Here is a 21,227-nt window from a genome sequence, read left to right as displayed (position 1 = left end):
CAGCTCTGCTCCGCCTCCTGGCAGGTCTCGGACTGTCCTGCTGCTGAGATACCCTCAGCCATGGATCTTAGCTCTGCCAGTGCCCCTCAAACCCAACCCCCAGCCCCCTGCTAGCCGAGCCCTGGGCTCCTCCTTTCCCCACCACAGCTCTGCTGCTGTAGCTCAACCTGGAGAACAGACTAGAGCGCAGACCCGTTTGTCTCTGATGTTTTCCCTGCCTCCCTCGCTCTCTGCATCTCTCTCTGCACAGAGTAACGGGCTGGATGCTCCCGCCTCAGTTTTTATTTCAGGCTCTGGCTTTGGTCACTGGATGCCCTGGACGTGGCTGAGGAATCTTGGTTCGTCTCCCTTGAAATATTTTTGGAGGGGACAGTTGGTGCAAGGGTGGAGCCCTGGGCAGGTTCCCTGGACCCTTGGCCGGGGCCTGGACCCTCAGCACTGGTGAGGGACATTGGGGTATACCGGGATTAAGGTTTGTACTTGGGGTCCATATTTTTGAGCTTACCCTGCGGGCAACCTGCCTGGACAAGAACCAGGTGTGGGGTCACTCTGATGACGTGGATGTTGGCCAAGGCGGGGTGAGAGCCCTGGACGGAGATGGGGGGCAAAGATGGAGGGGCTTCACAGCCTTGGTGGGAATAACTCTTTGGGTGGTAGAGACATGGCTGGTACATAAAAACCCGCAACCCCCTTGCATCTAGAAGAGTTGAGTGAAGAGCTGGAATTGCCTTGGCTAGGCAGAGCTCACCACAAAGGCCAGTTTTCCGGCCCGGGACAAGTAGACTGAACGGCAGAGCAAAGCAGCAGCTGGATTCAGCCATAGCCCAACAGGGTTCGGTGGGGGAACCGCCATGGGAAAGCGTACTACAGCGGGAGCAGAGGAGTTGACGGCAGCCATCCATGGCAGCCTAGCGACTCCCGTGAGGCCTCCCTGTCCTAGCTGCTGGAACCGCGATTGCTGGGCAGGTGATAGACCCCCAGAGCTGCTCATGGGCCAGAGGCCCTGATTTTCCTGAACTCCCAGAAACTCAAACTGTGAACGAAGAAGTTGGGGAGCCATGAGCTGAGGGTGGGTGCAGAACAAACTGCGTTCAGGGTCCAACTGCTGGGACTGTGAGTGATGTGCCCTGAGGTACACAATGGTGGAAGGCGTTAAACTGTAAATATACGTCCCCAGTTCAACCCGGCCCTTCCCTTCCCTTTGCTGCCCCCAGCAAAGTTCATTTCTTCAAACCTCTGCAATGGAGAGTGGGTAGAGACTTGCCTGGCAAAGGTGCCCAGAGTTGTTACAGATTCCCAGATAACTGGGGGCAGAGAGAGGAAGGGCTCGACCTCGACCTGGCCCTGGTAGCTGCCGATGCCGCTGGCAGAAGGGTGGCACATACAGCAAAATTGTAACGTGCTTCCTTGAGTCCAAATGGAACAGGCTAAAGCAGGTTACCCCACCTAAACCAAGCTCCTTGCATCTCGGACCAGCACTGCTGGGCCCCCTCTTGCCGAATCGCTGCCCCTTTGCTTCAGCGGTGAAGGATACAGGGGCATCCATTTACCTTCTCCTTCTACCCACCGAAAGTTTGTTCAGCCTGAAAGTCAGGAGTATGTTCCCCTCCCGCCGTGGTTTATTCTCCAGCATGATGACCCCATAGCTTTGTGTTACCTTCCTATGTCCATGGGGCATGCATGAGGCTGGCTAACAAAGTTTAATTGACGTCAACTGAGGTGGACTGACAAATGTACGTCCTACATCTGGCAGAAACTTGTCTGCTGACCCTGCCTTTATTCAGACTTGAAAACGTGTTTTCCATATGCACATATGCACGTAGCTCCTCACCTCATGACAGGGCCTACATTTCACACAGATATCAATACCGTGTGCTCCTGGGATGCATTTGAAGCATTACAAGACACTATTTGTGGATAAATACCATGACAGCGGTGTGTTAGGTGCAGCGAGTTTGTCCGGCCTGTTAGGAGTTGCTGACACAGGGCACTGAACCCGCTACCAGCAGGTACCGATGGGCCTGGGTGTCACACAGTCATTGGAAGTTTTCAGGAGCGGGTTGGATCAATGTCCCCTCTTAGAATCTGTGGGCGATGGCTGCCCCGCTGTGGAGTGGTTTGTGGTTGACATGTCTGGGCCACGCTATAGCCCTGTCACTGTATTCATCAACCGCAGATAGGGTCGGGGGGGCACTGTTCAGATCAGGGGGGCCGTATCAGACAGCTCCTCAGTGCCGTCCTCCTCCTCCCCTTTAATGGCACTAGTGGCAATTCCCGCCGCAGCAGCTCCACGCACCAGTGCCAGGACCAGCCACCCCATGCCAAGGCATGGCAACTGTCATGGCAAATGTCCTGAAGCGCTTCCTGTAGGTCTCCAGGAAGGTCTCGGCCTCCCACATCAGCTCCTTCTCCAGCTGCTGCAGCTGAGCTTCTTTCTTCTGCGTCAGCTTCTTCTCCAGCTCCGTCCCCAGGGCCTCTTTCTTCGGCAGCATGTCTCTCAGGCACTGCCCCAGCAAGTCCCCACGCCGCTCTGCGAACTGCTTGGCCACCTTGCCCGGCCTCACCTTCAGGCATTTAAGTGGGTTCCTGGAATCGGTGTCCTGCAGTAGCAGGGAGAGGAGACAGCCAAGAGTTTTAGACGTGGCAAGTGCTGCTTAGACCCTGTGATGAAGTGGGACTGTTCTTAATGTTTCCTCTGAATAGTGTGGGGGTGCCTCAGTTTCCACTAGGCAGTTCTTAAGTATCTAGGCGGTGGGGTAAGGGTGTATGATCATTGCAGAGCCCTAGAGGGCAGGTGTGTGCAGGGGTCTGGACACAGAGAATGGCCGACACCCTGTTTCCTGGCCACTGATGGCCTGGGCCCTTCCCCCCTGCAAGGTGAGAGCTGAAGGGTTGGAGAACAAAGGAATCAGGTGCCCTCCTGGTCTGGGAAAGGGACAAAGCCCAGAGGAAGAGGGGGCTGGAGGGAGTTTCAGTTTGGGGCTGGCTGGGGACATGCAGTGAAGTGCAGATGGGGATGTCTGGCTCACTGCCCCCCAGAATGGACCCGGCTGAGGGGTCCCGTTCTCTGCACCTACAAGCTTTGTGTTAGACCATGTTCCTGTCATCTAATAAACCTTCTGTTTTACTGGCTGGCTGAGAGTCACGTCTGACTGTGGAATTGCGGGGGCAGGACCCTCTGGCTTCCCCAGGACCCGGCATGGGGGGACTCGCTGTGGGAAGCTCACGGAGGGGCAGAGAGGATGCTGAATGCTCTGAGGTCAGACCCAGGAAGGTGGAAGCTGTGTGAGCTGTGTGTCCTGAAGACAGGCTGCTCACAGAAAGGCGACTGCCCCAGAGTCCTGACTGGCTTCATAGGGAGCAGTTCCAGAGCATTGCGCAGGGACTCCGTGACAACTGGTGGCAGCGGTGGGATGTACTGCACCCCGTGGATGGCGCTTTCTGCAGTAAGTGACTGGGGAGCAGTAAAACGAAGGGGGATTGACGAGGACCAGGCCTGCTGAAGGCTCAGAGAGGAGCGGTTTCGGGGGGCGGTTAACCCCTGGGAGTGTGTGACCAGCGTGAAGGACTGTGCAGTAATGGGGTCCCCCTAGGGACTGCAGTGAGCAGTCTCGGGGGCGGAGGAGCCTGCGGCTTGGCCCGGGGAGAGAGAAGGACTTTTGCAGTAACAGGGTCCCCCAGGGGATTGCAGTGAGCACTCCAAGGGGCGGAGGAGTCTGCAGCTCGACCCTGGCAAAGAGGGGGTGACCTCGAGAAGGGCTGGCACACTAGGGGTTCTCCCTGGAAACCGTGGGGAGCTGAGAGTACACAGGCCTGTGAGTCCACAACAACTTGGGAAGAGCGGAGTGAGGGCCTGTCACCGTCTCCTTAAGAAGGACATTGTAACCCTGTGCAGAAAGAGAGGGTCGCGCATTGGAAAGTTCACCAAAGCACAGTTCATCGTGCGGCTGGAGGAGGATGACCGCTCTAAGGGACAGATTCCTGACCCCCAATGGGGCTATAGCAGGATCTGGGAGCAGCTGGAGTGGTAGCCGGCATCCCCAAGACTCCTGTCCCTGACCAGACGAGGGTCTTCACGATCGGGTTCCCCACCGGGGGATCGAGATGGACGGGATTGGAGCTGAGTCCGAGAGAGCAAGAGGACTGTGAGAGACAGCGAGAGCCCGAGAAAGAGCTGCAGAAGCAGCAGCAGCATGAACTGGCGGTGGGGGAGCGGAGAGGCCTAGGGGACCCCCCAGGGGTGAGTGGGGATAGACCCCGGGGGGCCAGTTCCACAGGGAGCCTCGAGACTAAATCGCTGCCCCTGGTTAAGGAGGGGGGGGATGTGGATGCCACCTCACTGCCTTTGAGCAGGCTGGAGATTTGAACCAGGGGGACCCTGCGGAAAAGCCCCGGTGTCTAGCTCCCTTGCTGGGTCCCAAGGCCACAGACTCCGTCAGCCAGATGGGTGGGGAGGTGGACAGGCTCCCACTCCTGGTCCCAACCTATATGTCTGTGTGGAGTTTCCTGGGGTCAGGCCCCTTGACCACCGGGAGCGGAAGGTGATGGTCAATGGGGAGACATTCCTGGGGTGGCGAGATCCTGGGACAGAGAGAACTGGTGTCAGGCCCTGGGTGGTGCAGCTTCAGATGCTGAGGGGCTGGGTGAGCTGGGTGAGGGTCCCAGGGACGAAGCCCCTCGCCCTGCCTATGGCCCAGATCCCTGTGCAGACCCAGGAGGGGTGGGGCTGGCTGGTCGTTTGGGTTCTCCAGGATACGAGCTGCGAGACCCTGTTGTTGGTGACTGTGTCTCTTTGGACAGGATCTAGGCCCTGCTCCAGTAACTGCCGAGGTTTTGAATTTGAATCCAGGGAACCAATCGGCGGAGAGGGAAATGGTCAGTGAAAATGCAGATGACCTGGTTGGCAGTGGGGAGGAGCTGGTAGGCTCAGGCTACCTGCCTGCCTGTAACCAGACCCCTGGGGCTGGATGGGACAGAGAGATGCTCCCCGCCGTCTTGCACACCGGAGAGGGGGCTCAGGCTGGCTCTGATGCAGTGAGGAAAGCAGGGAGCTCGCTGCCTACCCCACTGGGACAGCAAGGGCAGTGCTGAGCACAGTGGGAGCTGAGACCCCAGCTGAGTGGGGGAGACACAGGCAGGGCAGGGGATCTGTGGGGAGTGGCAAGGTGCTTGGTAAGGAGCCTGGATGAGCCTAGGCAGCCTTGTGAGCTGATGGCTGTGTCTAGTCAGCAGGGTGGGAAGGCGAGGAGAGTGGAAGATGAGAGTCCCTGGACCTAACCTGTTAGCTGGGTAGAGAATTGGGACAGGGAAGGAAACGTGTCTGTGTCTGTCAGGGGTATTGACTTGCCTGTGGAGGGAGCTACCCTGGTCTCCAAGCAGTTGTCTGTGACCAGCCTTGTGTGCTGGGACAAGGGGAATGAGATCCCAAGCTGTGTGTCTGGGAAAGGAGAAAGTGTGTCCAGCTCTTCTTCGTCTGTGGAGCAGACAGAAGGGGCCTTTCAGCCTGTGCTGGTTGAGGGTAGTGCAGTTGTCTCAGAGCTGGTTCTGGATTCAGCTAAAGCCCAGGAAGGGAAGGGTCCTAAGTTTGTGTCTGCTCGGGAGAATGGCCCTGTAACTAGGTCGCATCCAGTTAGTGTCTATGTAAAATCCCAGAGCCCAGACAATTCTGGTGCTTGTATTTTGCCCGTTGCTAGTGTGTGGCTGGGAAAGGGTGCAGCAACTCTGTCTAATCAGGGTGAGGTCCTAGCCAGGGCACAAGGAGAGCAGAAAGATGATTTGACTGTGTTACCTACGGAGGGTGTGGAAACCTGTAGCAAGAAGGAAAAGATTCCTGAACTTATGTGTGGCAAAGGGAAGGAGAATGCTTCTGACTTTTTATCTAGGGAGTCTGTAAGTTTGCCTGAAAGAGGATTGTGTAGGAATCCGCCGGATGGGCCAGAGGTAATTCTGGATGTAAGGGAGACCCAGAAAGAGTCTGTTGTTGCTCAGGAAAGTGTTCCTCTAGAGCAAGCCCTAGGTGAAGAGGGTAAGGGCAGAATTTCTGTGAAGGGTGAATTGTTGCATAGAAAAGCCCTAGGGAAAGGAATCCTCATGGAGTCTTTGCAAGCAGTTTACTGCCACTGAAGGGGGTGAAAGTGATTTAATCAAGAAAGTTTCAGTTCCTAACAGCCAGAAATTTTCTGTTGTAAATGTGGCCCAGGTCAAGATGGGGGCTCTTAACCAAGAGAGCCCGAATTGCAGGCCTCCAGACTGGAGCACTGGGAGAAGACCCGATCCCAGTTTGATGCCCGGGAGTTTTGGGGTGGCAAAAGGACCACATAAACCTTCGCACATGCGGCATGAGAGTACTATTGACCACCGCAACCTAAGGGAGAGCATGAAACTGGAAGGGCCTGGTGTAACTCCCACCAAGGAATGGGAGAGATGCTGGGGCATCCACTGGAATGTTGGTGGCTTCGAACTTCCCCAGGTCACCGGCTAAAGTGACCCCGCTCAGTTCGATCTCGAAGGGGGGAGAGATGTGACGAAGTGGGACTGTTCTTAATGTTTCCTCTGAATAGTGTGGGGGTGCCTCAGTTTCCCCCATGCAGTTCTTAAGTCTCTAGGTGGCGGAATAAGGGTGTATGATCATTGCAGAGCCCTAGAGGGCAGGTGTGTGCAGGGGCCTGGACACAGAGAATGGCCAACACCCTGTTTCCTGGCAACTGATGGCCTGGGCCCTTCTCCCCTGCAAGGTGAGAGCTGAAGGGTTGGAGAACAAAGGAATCAGGTGACCACCTGGCCCAGAAAAGGAACAAAGCCCAGAGGAGGAGGGGCTGGAGGGAGTTTCAGTTTGGGGCTGGCTGGGGACATGCAGTGAAGTGCAGATGGGGATGTCTGGCTCACTGCCCCCCAGAATGGACCCGGCTGAGGGGTCCCGTTCTCTGCACCTACAAGCTCCATGTTAGACCATGTTCCTGTCATCTAATAAACCTTCTGTTTTACTGGCTGGCTGAGAGTCACATCTGACTGCGGAGTTGGGGGGGCAGGTCCCCCTGGCTTCCCCAGGACCCGGCATGGGGGGACTCGCTGTTGGAAGCTCACGGAGGGGCAGAGAGGGTGCTGAATGCTCCGAGGTCAGACCCAGGAAGGTGGAAGCTGTGTGAGCTGTGTGTCCTGAAGACAGGCTGCTCCCCGAGAGGAGACTTCCCCAGAGTCTTGCCTGGCTGCATAGGGAGCAGTTCCCGAGCATCGCCCGGGGACTCCGTGACAGAACCCGACCAAGATGGGGGCCTTGTTGTACAAACACCCTCCAACTGAGATCAGGGCTGCCATCATGCCAGGATCCCACAACTCAAATTGGACCCCCCGTCATGCCAGCTGCTACACAGACCAACCCCCGAAGTGAGATCGGGGCCCCAGGTGTGCGAGGTGCTGCACACCCCTATCCCCATGACTGAGACTGGGCCCCCATTATGTTGGGTGAGGCACAGTTCTCTGGACTGAGATCGGGGCTGCCATCATGCCAGGTGCTGCCCAGAACCCCCAAAACTGAGTTCCCCCCCCAAGGTTTGGGATTGGAGTCTCTCATCTCTTCAGCCACCCTGGGAGCTGGAAATCTGAACTCCCACCTCATCCCCAAAGCCCACAGCCCGGGGGGCTGCCCAGGATGGTTCCCTGAGGTTCCCCGGGTGGGAGGCACAGCCCTCCTGCCCCAGATTCACCTTCTCCTTCAGAAACTCAGCGTGGGCTGCGCGGGCCCTGGCCAGGGCTCTCTGGTTCGTGTGATGCTGATAGCGCCTTCGGTAGGTCTCCAGGAAGGTCTCGGCCTCCCAAGTCAGCTCCGCCTCTAGGGCCGTCAGCAGCGTCTCCTCCTTCAGCTCCCTCACCTCCTTCCGGCACTGCTCCAGCAGTGCCCTGCGCTGCTCCATGAACTGATGTGCCATTGCGCTCGGATCCACCGTCAGACAGTCGTCCATGCGCAGGGACAGGCTGTCCTGCGTTGAGCCGGAGAAGAGGGGACAATAGTGGGGTGCAAGGGGCTAGAAGGGGCGGGTGTGTGACCCCGTCTCACCAATAGACCCTCTGGCTACAGCACAGCACCTTCCTCCACCCTCCTGACCGAGATCCAGGCCACTGCTGTGCCGGGGTTGCAGTCTCCCGTCTCCGCAGCCCCTTGAAAGTGAATATGAGGTCTCCTCTCCTGCCACAAAGCCCATAACCCACGGGGTTGGCTGGGATGTTTCCCTGGGGTTCCCCTGGCTGGGGGCACAGCGACACCCCTGGACTCACCTTCTCCTTCAGAAACACAGCGTGGTCTGCACGGGCCCTGTCCAGGACTCTCTGGTTGCGGAAGGTGATGGCCATCTGTGCCGGGAGGACAAGGCTGGGGTGAGCCGCAGTTTATGGGGCCCCGACTCCACCTAGGGGCTGCCCCTTCCACCGCAGCAACCTCATGAAACAAAGCGAGATCGCCAGCCCGTGTGGAAGCTGCTTGGGGCTGCTGGTGCCACCACTTTTCAATTCGATCCCCGCAGCAGCCCGGCCTTGGCTCCCTTCCTTGCTCCGACCTGCACTTTGCCCTTGTGGCACTTTCCTGGAGCCGAGGACTTTGAAAACCCCTGTCCCAGCCAGGCTCAGCCTGAGGCACATGCCCGAGAGAGCATCACTGACAGCCGTTCTCGTAGGTCTGGTGGGATTTCAGGTTTTTTTATTGATTTCCAGGAGCCAGGTGAATCTCAGCTCTCCTTTGGGGGTGGGGGCTGGGTTAAATCTTCTTGTGGACTCTGGAACAGTCTCTGCTGTGCAGCTGTTGTGGAGTGGCTATTGTGGAGTAGTTATTCTGTTCTAGCTGGGCCGGTCTCCTCCCCACAGGCAGAGAAGCTCCCACATCTGATTCTCTTCACGTAGCTCCTATCGCAGCCCATCTGAGGCTGACGCCCAAGAGAACTTGACAGACGATGTCAAAGGGTCTGTCTACCCTGGGTCCTGCCCGGCTGCGGGGGAAGGCGGCGTGACTCGGACGTGGAGGGCTCGGTGAGGGCTGTGCTGGGACGCTGCCCGGCTGGCAGATCAGACCGAAGGAGCCAGGGCAGAAGTTCTGCTCAGCCGGCCCAATTCCCAGCTCCCCAGAGGCCCCGTGACGCTGGGTGGAAAGGTCCGTGCTGCCGGCCCCAGCACAGGGGGTGGGCTGGGGGCATGGCTGGAGCACGCTGTGCCGTGGTTACCCCCGACTCCCCAGAGGGGCCAGCGATCAGAGCCCCTGAATCCACCTTGTCCTGCCCTCTTCCCCTGCCACTGCGTGTGCCTCCCATGATGCACCAGGGCCATGATACATGCACCAGGAGAGGAGATGCTGGTGCATCGTGGGAAATGTGGTTCATGGGATGCCTGATTCTCCTCTCTACCCCCAGCACTCAGGTCAGTCTACACCTCCCATGGTGCCCTGCAGCTTTGATGCACTGCACCCTCACCAGGAAAGGATACCATGGCGCTTGGTGGGAGATGTAGTTTGGTTGCCTTAACCTCCCATTCTCCTCTGTGGGCTGGTCTCATGGGAGGTGTGGTGCAAGCTGCAAGACCAACCCACAGAGGAGAATGATTATCTCTTGCAGAGGGGAGTGATGGTGTCTGGTACCTGCAGTGCATCATGGGATGAGTAGTTCCACCAGGTGCCCAACCCGTAGAGGAGAATGGAGAGCGTGAGGCACAAGACCTACAATTCCCAAGAGCTGTGGCAATGGCCTTTCCACACAAGAGATATTTTGGGGTTTTGCTGGAAACTCCAAGTTTTCTGCAGGAAAAACACCCCCATTTTCAGACCTGCTCTAAAAAACTCCTCTCATTTAAACACCAACAGGAGTTGCCTGGGGAAAAACAGGGTTTGGTGCTATGGGTCTCAAGGATTGGAGACGTGTCTGTAGGTGGGATGAACACTCTAGCACCAGCAGCTCTCCAGGCTAGTGAAATTCTTCTACCCTGGAGTCCAAGAAAATAAGATTTCATCACGACTCTTTCCCAGTCACCTCCCGCAGCATGGACCCAGATCCCAACATTGCCCCAACCCTGACGTGGACGGGTGAGGGGAGACACCCCATGATCAGCTCAGAGACAGAGACGGTACCTGACAGGGAGAGGAGAAGCCAGAGCAATGGTTCTTCATCACATCAGTTAAATTCTGCAAAGGAACCAAAAGAAATCATCACGTCACAGACTCCACAGGGCTTAGAAAGGCTGGGAACATGGGGACAGCTCACCTGGAGCTGAGATGCAACCACCTCTGGGGTGGGGCAGCTGGGGAATAGGGGGTATTGGGGTCATCGCTGACTGCAGGAGAGAGCATCCCCTTCCTGCTCCCTCCAGCACAGCTGGCCAGTCCCCACCTTTATCTTGGCAGCGAGCTGTGTCCCAGTGAGCATCTCCCCATGCTGGTCCATCCGGATGTGTTGACCAGCCGAGCTCACCAGGGCGGTGACGTAGTCCCTCAGGCTCCCCCGGAAATCATCATCCATGTCTGCAAAGGGGAGAGAGATGGACGATGGTGGGGGAATACAGGGCCTGTCTGATCCCCCTTCTCTCTACCTGCCACGCACGGGCATGATCAGCGCCCCAGTCACATTGCTCTGCACAGGGCAGGGGGCTTAGAGCCGCTGTCCTGGGTCCGTTACCTCTCAGCCTTCCCCCACTGCCAGTCGTGATCAGCTTGCCAGGGAAGGGCATCAGGTAACAGCGGCTGCTGCTTCTCTTCAGCGCTTCCAGGGCCTTGGGGTGTTTGCAAGGGGACCTCGCCTCCAGCTTCTGCCGAGACAGGGGCAATGGTTACATTGACACACAAACACCTGTGTTAACATTAGCCAGACCTGCCAGGCAGTCAGAGAGGGTCTGGAGGGGCCCGGCCTCATTTGTTGTAGATGTTGGAAGGGGGGCAGTGAACAAGGCAGGGGATGGCAGGAAGCGAAAGGAGTGTCCGTCAGTCCCAGTCTCCCCGCTCCAAGCCCCTGTCTCCCCACCCCAGGTCCCAGTCTCTGCAGACTCCTTGTCCCACCCTGCTCCTTTCACTCCCCCTGGCCTGGTTTTTCTCCTCTCCCCTTTGCAATCAAGCTGCTTCCTCCTCCACGCTGTCTGGGCTCATTGGGTGTAGGGCAGCGACAGGTGCCCGGCCTGGAGCAGCAATTGCAGGGAAAGTCCAGCTTTGCATCTGCAGCCCCCGGCTGGAGGTTGCTCCGTGCGGATGGATTCTTTGGAGACGTCAGCGGCTAAACTCATGCCCAGTGTTTCTCGGCCTTGTTGTGCTGGTGACTCCCTTTGGCCTTAAAAGACAATCTAAACCCCTGTACTTGAAAAAAATGGTGACTTCCACCTTAAACTCGGACTTCAGCTTCAGCTCCGACCGCCAGGGGCTGAAGCCGATGCCTGAGGCCCGGACATCCAGGGCTGAAGCAAGTAATTTAGCTTTGCAGGGTCCCCTATGGTGCAGGGCCCTGGACAAATATTCTGCTTGCCACACCCTAACTCCAGCCCTGCACTTGGGACCCCCCCCACCACCCTTCACACAACCTCCCTGCGGTCCCACCTCCCCCAGGTTGGAAACACTGGAGCCATCATCCCTTCGAGGGGAAAGGCCCCATGTCCCATTCCTCCATTTTCTGAGTCCCACAGTCACCTGTTGGACATGTCTCAGATGCTGCTCCCCACCCTCGGCTCCAAGGACCAGGGAGCTGCTCCAATCCCGCACCAGCAGGTCTAGATGCTGCAGGGGAGACAGGAGGGGAGTGAGGGTCTCTGGGGGTGGGGGGACGCTGGGTTGGGGAGAAGGTTGATGTCTGGAGGGAAGACCTCAGCCCCGAGGGAATGGGGCAGGGGGTGCATGGGGCTGGAGCAGGCTGTGGAGTGGGGGAGAGGTCTTCAGCATATGCTCAAAGTCCCCAGCCATCTGACAGCATAGTCATCAGCCAGGTGCAGAGCCAGTAGCCCACCCTCGAAGTCCGTGGGCACTCGTCAAGGATATGCGACATAGGCTGAAGTTGACCACAGCTACATCCCTGGTCATCAGAGAAACCCCATCTGAAGAGACGGGCTGCACAATTGCCCTGTCCTGTTAGGAACCAGCCCAGGTGCCTTGGCAGCTCGAAATGTGGTGGACCAATGGTGGGGTCAGTGATTAATGACGGTCATCGCTGACCACTCGTTGCACCGAGGCGATTGCACTGTCATGTCCTGTAGTGGCGGAAATGACCCTGAAGGGCGTCTACAAGACAGGGGGGCTGGCAGGGAGCTGAAGAGGCCTGCGTACAAAGGCAGGTCGCTGTTCTCACGGATCTTGGCCAGCGGCATGACGGAGGCCCCCTCACGGTGAATACGGGGTGGTGCTGTGTCTATAAGTATTGTCAGCCGCAGCAGCGGAGTTACCCATAACGTCCCTATCCCAATGCCCGCAGGGGAGGGGGTGCCATGTGGGGATACATGGGGCAGGGCGGGTGATGATGGCGGAAGCCGTCTCACCTGAATGGGCTCCAGTCCGTACGCTTTTCCCACCTCTTTGGCCACACGCACAAACATCTGTAGAGCAAAGAGAAGGGGGGTGGGGGACGAGTCTAGGGCATGGGAGGCATTTACACTGCGGGGTCATCCTGCAGGTGAACAGAAAGGGGCCTGATCGCTGCCCCCCATCCCCATCTGAGCCGCTCCCTCCGCCCATCGCAGAGAGCGAGGCCCAGCGAGTGCAAAACGAAGCTGGAGAGAGATGGAGATATTTTCCACGGGGTGGAAAGAGAAGTGGGATGCCCCCGGCCAAGAGGGTGGTGGGGGCGGCTGTGGGATCCTATGCCCCACAGAGGAGCCAGTCTTGTTCCAGGGTTCCCTCCTTCACTCCAGGGCACCACGTGGCGGTGGGGGGGGGGTCAGTGAGCCCAATGTGAGGTCTTTTCCCTGAGGGGTTCCTGAGATGAACCCTCCAACCCACAGAGCCCCATTGCCTCCGGCTGACAGACGCCACCAGCACTGTTTGCCCAGCCCCGGGGGTGACACCACGGCTCTGCTCACGCCTCCAACAATCTCGGCCACGTGGCGATTACTCGAGCTCTCCCTGGACTGCTCTAGCTCCACGTTAACCAGGTTTCTGCCCCTCACTGGACCCAGGGCCGTGTGGACAGATAAAAACCCTCCCAGAGCCAACCCCTCCCCCGCACAGAGAATCCCCCCTGGGGTGCAGTAAAGGGGCAGGACACGCAGTATGTCGCAGGTGGCAGAGATGTCACTAAGGGTGTGACGGCCAGGGGCTCGACCCGGCGGGGCTGGGGCTGGGTAAGAGCAGAGCAGATCAGGGGGCAGAGCAACCGCCCAAGGTCTTGGCCCCAGCAGACTTCCCACCGACAGCGGAGCTGGGCTGGAGGGGAGGGCGGGGTCCTAACTTTGACCCAGGGGCCCGTGCCAGACACCTGGGAGCAGAGACCCGGGCTGGGCTGTGTGGTGACAGTGCTGAATCCAGAATCCCACGTGACCATGGGAGAGTCGGTTTCTTTATCTGGGCCTCAGTTTCCCCACAGGAGCTATGGGGAGGGATAATAACCCTGTGGGGCTAATGGGAGAACCTGGCCCAGCCACGTTCTGTGTCAGGCTGCCTGGCCTCACCTCCAGGTATTCAAGATCCGCGTCGTTCACCTCATTCGAAATATTCAGTATCTGCAGATAGCCAGGAGACAGACAGAGCTACAGCAACGAGCAGGGACGGCCGCCCCAGGCCCCTTCCCAGCCACGTCACCCGCCCCGAGCACAGCGCCCCCTAGTGCCGCAGGGGGCATCGGGGCCGGCCCTGCCTGCCAGGGGAGAGCGCCCCCTACTGAGCCCCTGCCCCGCTCCCTGCAGCACAGCGCCCCCTAGTGCCCCAGTGAGACATTGGGGCCAGCCCGGACTGCTGGGGGAAATGTCCCCTGCGGAGCCCCCAGACTGTGCTCTGCAGCACAGCGCCCCCCCGGGGACCCCCAAACCTGATAGGAGCTGAGCAGCATGGAGAAGGCGGAGAGTTTGATGCTGGTCTCCTTCTTCCTTTCAATGCCCATGGAGCCCTCGGTGTCGACCAGCAGCACGGCCACCTGGGGGCCAAGAGGGAGAGCCCCAGGTCAGTTTCCGGCTTTGTTCAGCCACCCACGGCCCCTCCGCCCCCAGAGTCTGCCCCCTGCTCTGCCCCCATGGCCCCTGGCATCTCATTTTTGCCCACCCCAGTGTTAGCTCCCTCCTCTTGCTCCTCTCCATTCCCCCCCGTTATGACTCCATCAGATTCCCCTGGGGCCTCCTTCCCCATGTCTCCATCCTTCCCTATTTCCCCATTGCCTTTGTTCCCAGCCCTTTCCCCCATTTCCCTTCTCCCAGCATCCCCATGTCTCCTTCCCCCTTTCCTATGCACCTCCAGTGCCCCCACTCACCTTCCCGCCTGGGGTGGGGACCCAGATGGGCTGACTCCATGCCCACACCCCGTTGGTGACTCGCTCCTCGTCCGCGCGCCACTCGAACCCCTCCAGGATCTCATCCTCCCGGCCCATCCACGACCCGTCCCTCGCGTCCTGCCGGAAAGGAACATGCAGGGAGAGGGGTCAGTGCAGGGTGGGGGAGAAGAGTGACTGGTCCCCGCACACTCCAGACTGTAAGCCCTGGGAAGGGGCTGGGGGTTAATTTACTAGGGTGGGGCGGGGAGGAACACAGGGCGATGGGCGTGCTCAGATTCTGACAGATAAACAGTCAGAGACACACAGACACGCTGCATTCCAGACAGACACACAGACAGAAAGACAGACTTGCTCGGGTTCAGACAGATAGACAGACAGACAGACAATATTACCAGACAGAGTACCAGGCAGACAGGCTGACCGACATGCAATGAGGTGTGTGTACTCCCACACACGTGCAACTCTGAGCCCTCCAGCAGGAGGCAGGATGGGGCTGCTCACACCCCATCTCACTCCTGTTCCCGTTCACACCCACCGGGCTCCGGAGCCGGCGCAGCAGGTAGTTCAGCAGGAAGGATTTGCCCCGGCGCTGCCCCCCGACGATGGACACTACGCAGACGGGGGCGTCCCCCGCCCCACCCTGCTCCAGGCAGCGGCTCAGGGCCTTCTTGTCCAGGATCAGGTTCTCTTCCTCATCCAGACGCGCCAGCTGCACCGGGCACCCCAGCTCCAGCTGAGACCCCGGCCCCTGCTGCAGGGAGAGAGCAGGGTCAGATCTGCGACCCCACCCCTGAGCCAGCCAGTCCCCTGCTCCCTGCTGGATCAGAGCCCTGTGCCCCATTCTACCCCCTGAGCCAGCCAGTCCCCTGCCCTGGGGCTGGATCAGGGGCAGCACTCCCTGGAGGGGATCTTCAGTGGGATTCTACCTGTCCCTGGAGAAGAGCGAAGGTGAGACAAGACGCTGATGATCAACAAGTGGCTCAGGCAGTGGGGCTAAGGTGGGCGTGGGGATGTTCGGCCACGGGGAGGCGTTCACGGACAGAGGACTGGTCTCCTGGGACGGACGCCACCTGAACAGGGTGGGGGATAGACTTCCGGGGTGGAGGTTGGCACAGCTGATGAAAAGGGCTTTAAACTAGGAACTCTGGGAGATGCTCATGGAACCTCCAGGCCTGATTCTCACACCGAGCGGGAGGCAGGAGGAGAGGGTAGGAGCAACGGAGAAAGGAACGACAGAGGGCAGGAGAAGAGATGAGAAGAGGAACGATAGTGCCAAGAGCACCGACGCTGAGAGTCAGGTGGCCGATACCGGCAGCAAAGCCAAGTGGAAGCAGTGAGGTGTCTGCCCAGCAACGCGATGAGCCCGGGTGACAAAAGGGAAGGAACTAAAACTATGGGTATGGGACAGGAAACCAGACACATGGTGCAATAGCAGCCATGACCGGGGTACAGGGAAGAAAGACAAAAGGCAGAGGTTGCGGAGTAGCGTTGTGTGTTAATGAAGAGGTGGAGTGGAAAGAAATGAGAAGGGATGAAATGGGTGAAACAGAATCTTTTTGGGTCAAGATCACTGTGGGGAAGAAAGGTACCAGGGGCTCCCCTGGGAGAGTGTCTTGGGTCTGCTACAGACCCCCAGGATCTGGTTTGGATATGGATGGAGACCCCTTTCATAGCTTGAATGAAATAAATACCACTGGGAATTGTGTGATCATGGGAGACTTTAATTTTTGTGACAGAGATTGGAGAAGTGCTGCTCATCATGGCAGGGCCCAGATAATCCTGGAGGTGAGACAGCTGAGAGGTTTTTTCATCAGTGACCAAAGCAACAAGAGGTGATGCCAGTTTAGATTTAGTATCGGTAAGTAGCGAGGACCGCACTGAAGAACTGGCTGTAGAGGACAGCCTTGGTTCAAGTGGCCATGAGCTAATTCCATTTAACTAAATGGAAGGATAAACGAAAACAGGTCGGCAGCTGAAGATCCTGGATTGCAAAAAATTAAGGGAATTAGGCAGGGAAGTGACCTGGCCTGCACATCTGGATGTGGACAGGGTTTGTCAAAGATGCAGGAACTCTCTGCAGTCTGCATCCAGGAAAAAGCCCATAGGGAAGGGTTGCTGAGCAAACTGGGTGAACCAGGATTTCAAAGAGGTGATTAAGAGAAAGCAGAAAGCCTCTGAGGAATGGAAACTGGGAGGAATCCATGTCGGGATAAAATGAGAACTGCCAAAGGCCAAGCAGAATTTGAACTTGCAAAAAATTTAAAACCAACAGGAAAACGTTCTTTAGCCTCATAAAGAAAAAGAAAACAAGGAAAGAAGAAGTGGGACCACTAAGCGCTGAGGATGGGGTGGAGATAAAAGATACAGGCTGCATGGGCCAACACCTAAAGATATGGGCATGGCCTCAGTTTTTAAGAAGCATAAGGAGAAGCTTGTGGCCAGATAGCTAATGAGAACAAGAATACGGGAGTAGAAATTGTCACTGAATTGGTTGAAATGGAAACCAGAGTCAAACAACTTAATGGGAGCAAACTGGGGGGCCTGGATCATTTCCATCCTCGAATATTAAGGAAATTAGCACATGAAATTGCAAGCCCAATAGCAAGGATTTCTAATTAATCTGCAAAAGTCAAGGGTAATATCTAGGGTCCTACCAAATTCACAGCCATGAAAAATGCCTCCCAGATGGTGAAATCTGGTCTTCACCTGGGAAATCTGTTATTTTGTGTGCTTTTACCCTAAACTATACAGATTTCATGGGCAAAACAGCATTTCCCAAATTGGGAGTCCTAACCCAAAAGGGAGTTGCAGGGGGAGGAGCGGGGTCTCAAGGTTATTTTCGGTGGGTCACAGTATTGCCACCCTTAATTCTGCACTGCCTCCAGACCCGGGCGGCTGGAGAGCGGCGGCTGGTGGCTGGGATCCCAGCTCTGAAGGCGGCATCCCGCCAGCAGCAGCGTGGAAGTAGGGGTGGAAATACCGTACCAGGCCACCCTTATTCTGCGCTGCTGCTGGCGGTGGCTCTGCCTTCAGAGCTGGGATCCTGGCCAGCAGCCGCCGCTCTCCAGCCACCCGGCTCTGGAGGCTTCTCGACTGAGTTTGGTAAGTTTATGGAGGGGATGGTCTGATGAGACTGCCTACCATGGCATGTAGCCCAAATGCGAGTGCCAGTAGCAAATATCCCACAACGGGCGGTGATGGGACACTAGATGGGAAGGGCTCTGTGTTACTAGAGACACCCAGGTGTCCGGCTGGTGGGTCTTGCCCACATGCTGAGGGTCTAACTGATCGTCATAGTTGAGGTTGGGAAGGAATTTCCCCCAGCTCAGACTGGCAGAGACCTGGGGGGTTTTCGCCTTCCTCTGCAGCATGGGGCACGGGTCATTTGCAGGTTTGATCTAGTATAAATGGTGGAGTCTCTGTAACTTGAAGTCCTTTAACCACGACTGGATGATGTCAGTGACTAGCCAGAGGTTCTGGGTCTATTACAGGAGAGGGTGAGTGAGGTTCTGTGCCCTGCAGCTTGCAGGAGGTCAGACTAGATGATCATGATGGTCCCTTCTGGCCTACAAGTCTGAGTCTGTGTGTCCCCTTCCCCACCCCCTGAGCCAGCCAGTCCCCACTCTGGGGCCAGATCAGGACTGGCTCCCTCTAAAGGGGACAGGCCCTATGTCCCATTCCCTGCTCCCCTGAGCCAGGCAGTCCCTGCCCTGGGGCTGGATTGGGCCCAGAATCCCCTACAAGAGAAAGCTCCTTTTCCCCTTATCCGGCCCGTCTGGTCTCACCGGCTCCGGCTCTTCCTGCTGAGGCTTGGTGATTTTCTCCACCAGGTTTCTGACACGTGTGTCTGGGATCATCCTATTCCTGGAGCAGGAAGCCCGGCACTCCGGGCAGCGGTGCCCCTGGGCTGAGATCTGGCTCCAGTGAGTCGAGAGGCAGCCCCGGCAGAAGTTGTGGCCGCACTCGATGGAGACGGGGTCGCTGAACACGTTCCAGCAGATGGAGCAGGTGACGTCCTCCCAGAGTTGCTCCATCCCCCTGACCCCACAGGCCTGGGGAGATCCACTGGGTCAAGAGCTAGCACATGGGAACACCGGGGCTAAGATGCTACCGCAGAGGGGCTGGGAGCCAGGACTCCTGGGCTCTATTGTTAGTTTTCACCACTCGGCTGGGTAAGTTTCCATTCGGCTGTTGTGCGCTGGCCACTCCCATTTTGGGGCAGGGCTGGCAAGTGTCTCTCTGCTTCTGGGGTTTTGGGATTCCTGGGGGCCCTGGGAGTTCAGGGAATGATACAGCCATTGCTGCCCCCCCACCTCCCAGTTCAGCCCGCTAGAAGCACCCGACCCGCCAGGATGTGGGTTCAGCTGTGGGGTGAGATTGTACGAGCCGGCCAAGGGGCCTCGGAAACGCCAGCTGCAGTTGGTCCAGTTCTTATTAGAGGGGGGCTGTTTTGGGCCTCCTGAATCCGCCCCCCACCCCTGCTTACAGGGCACTGGGGCTTCTGGATAAATGGCATCTGGCCAGAGCAAACCATGCCAGTGCCCCTGATGTCTGACCCACAGCCTCTGCTAGCCCAGCCTTGCCCCCCCACCCCAGCTCTGCCGGTGCCCCTCACTCCCGACCTGCAGCCCCCTGCTAGCCCAGCCCTGCCCCCCAGCTCTGCCGGTGCCCCTCACTCCCGACCCCTAGCCCCTGTGAGCCCAGCCCTGCCCCCCCAGCCCTGCCAGTGCCCCTCACTCCCGACCCGCAGCCCCCACCTAGCCCAGCCCTGGGCTCCCTCTTGCCCTGTAGCTCACCCTGGTGAGCAGACTCCAGCGCAGACCCTGCGGTTAATTCAATTTCTCCGGTTGTCTCTGGGTGTCCCCCACCACCTCCCTGGCTCTCTGCGTGTCTGGCTCTGCACAGAGCCCGGCTGGCCGCTGTCTGCTCAGTTCCACTTTCACTCTCTAGTTTTGTAACCCGGAGCCATGAGCGAGGCCGGGCTCTTGGGGCGGCTCCCTAGACCGGTTTGGTTCTGCAGGCCCCCAGTAGCACTGGACGGCGAATGGATCTGAGTCCTGGCACCAGTTCCCTTGACCCAGAGGGGAAAATGGGCACAGTTCAAGGAACAAGGGGCCCCACCCAAAGGGCCCCGGGAGACTAGAAACAACCATCTATGGGGCTGGAAGGAAAGTTCACAGTCTGCTCCTCACATGTCCCAGGCCTCCTGCCCAGGCCCTGGTTGCGCTGCAGTCTTACCACGGGTCAGACCTTTGCTCTGGTGGCGCCCACACGCCCTCAGGCTTAGGCACCCGCCAGCAGCCCCCCAGCAGCTCCTCTCCCTCCTCCCAGCGCCTCCTGCCTCCCAGCAGCTCCCCCTGCCACGGATCAGCTGTTCCGTGGCACTGGGGGGAGGCACGAGGGCCCAGCGCACTCAGGGGAGGGGCAGGAAGAAGGGGCAGGGGCAGAGCAGGAGTGGGAAAAAGCAGGGCAGGGATGGGACATTGGGGGAAGGGGTGGAGTGGGGGTGGGGCATGGGCAGAGCCCCCCTTGGCAGATTAGAAATTCGGCACCTATGCCCTCAGGCTCTAGGGGGGCAGGAACCCTTCTCCCCAGCATTGGTCCGCCTGGTGAGTTCATGTCCTCCGAGTATGGCCAGTGAGGCCCCTCATCAGGCGACGTCTCCCTGCCCAGCCCCCCACCACCCCGCTCTCCCCAGCCACTCACCAGGCTCAGCTGCAGTGTTACATGGGGCACGGCCAGCGTCCGGTATCCCGACTCTGGCCCCACGGCTCCTCCTGCAGGTCGACCCAGTATCCCTGGTCTCCGCTGTCCCAGCTCCCAGCTCTGCACAGCCACAGCTCAGCCTCCAGCCCAGCTCAGGCTGCTGCTTTCCCCTTAACTCTGCCCTCTTCTGGCTCAGGCAGCTCCAGCTCACACAGAGAACAGGCCTCTGGGCTCCTGACTCCCTCATTGGCCCGCCTGCCCTGTCAATCAGGCTGAGTGGGAGCTTTGGCCTCTCCCCATTGGTACTTTCTCTTCAATCCTTCCCCTTTCTTTTGGGACAGGGACAGCTAAAACCCTCACTAAGTTTGGCACATGGGCCGAGCCTGGGCACATTCCCTGGACTCTTGCCCAGGGCCTCTCCCCTCAGCACTGGTGTATCGGGGGTTGACCTGGGGAAGGGGAAATTGGTGACACCCCCAGAACTCCTTACACAGCTGGAACCACCCACTGGAGACCCCCAAACAAGGCGCTACTCACAGCACCTTGCACCTGTCCTCACTGCCCGGCTCCAAGCTCAGATGAGCTGCAAAACAGGCAGTGAGGGGGCGGGGCAGAAATTTCCCATCCAAGTGGTTTCTGGACTGGAAACCGGGATTTTTCCAGACTGTGACATTTGCCTCCCGAACGTATCAGAAAACAGTGACCGTTGGAACGACGAGTCGACGTCCCGGCACGTGTCTGTTGGGAAAAGCCACCGTGGCAAGGCCTGGCACAGTTTGGCAGAATCCAATTTTTACTTGTCTTATAATTCTGATGGATTTTGAAGCATATTTTAATTAATATAATCTGGTCATTGGGAAGTTTAGACTTGAAATTAGATGAAGGTTTTTAACCATCAGAGGAGTGAAGTTCTGGAATAGCCTTCCAAGGGAAGCAGTGGGGGCAAAAGACCTATCTGGCTTTAAGATTAAACTCAATAAGTGTATGGAGGAGATGGTATGATGGGATAACATGATTTTGGTAATTAATTGATCTTTAAATATTCATGGTAAATAGGCCCAATGGCCTGCGATGGGATGTTAGATGGGGTGGGATCTGAGT

At 57.9% G+C, this 21,227-nt stretch overlaps 1 protein-coding gene and 1 pseudogene across 2 annotated transcripts in view; both read right to left on the bottom strand.

Moving 5' to 3' along the window:
* Positions 1–21,227, bottom strand: part of LOC144930594 (prostasin-like) — a 106,582-nt gene that overhangs the window by 70,674 nt on the left and 14,681 nt on the right.
* Positions 1,755–19,408, bottom strand: LOC140912306 (RING finger protein 112-like; annotated as a pseudogene). The gene is made up of 14 exons (XR_013635886.1): positions 19,217–19,408; positions 18,206–18,472; positions 14,956–15,171; positions 14,400–14,537; positions 13,965–14,069; positions 13,609–13,659; positions 12,481–12,537; positions 11,642–11,728; positions 10,647–10,776; positions 10,362–10,492; positions 10,103–10,156; positions 8,272–8,346; positions 7,704–7,976; positions 1,755–2,600 (listed from the first exon to the last, which is right to left on the bottom strand). The product of XR_013635886.1 is annotated as an RING finger protein 112-like (transcript).

This window comes from Lepidochelys kempii, chromosome 6, assembly GCF_965140285.1.
Source record: "Lepidochelys kempii isolate rLepKem1 chromosome 6, rLepKem1.hap1, whole genome shotgun sequence".
Classification (NCBI taxonomy): domain Eukaryota; kingdom Metazoa; phylum Chordata; order Testudines; family Cheloniidae; genus Lepidochelys; species Lepidochelys kempii.
The sequence above is the reverse complement of the archived record's forward strand: the minus strand, read 5'-3'. Positions and strand labels throughout refer to the sequence as shown.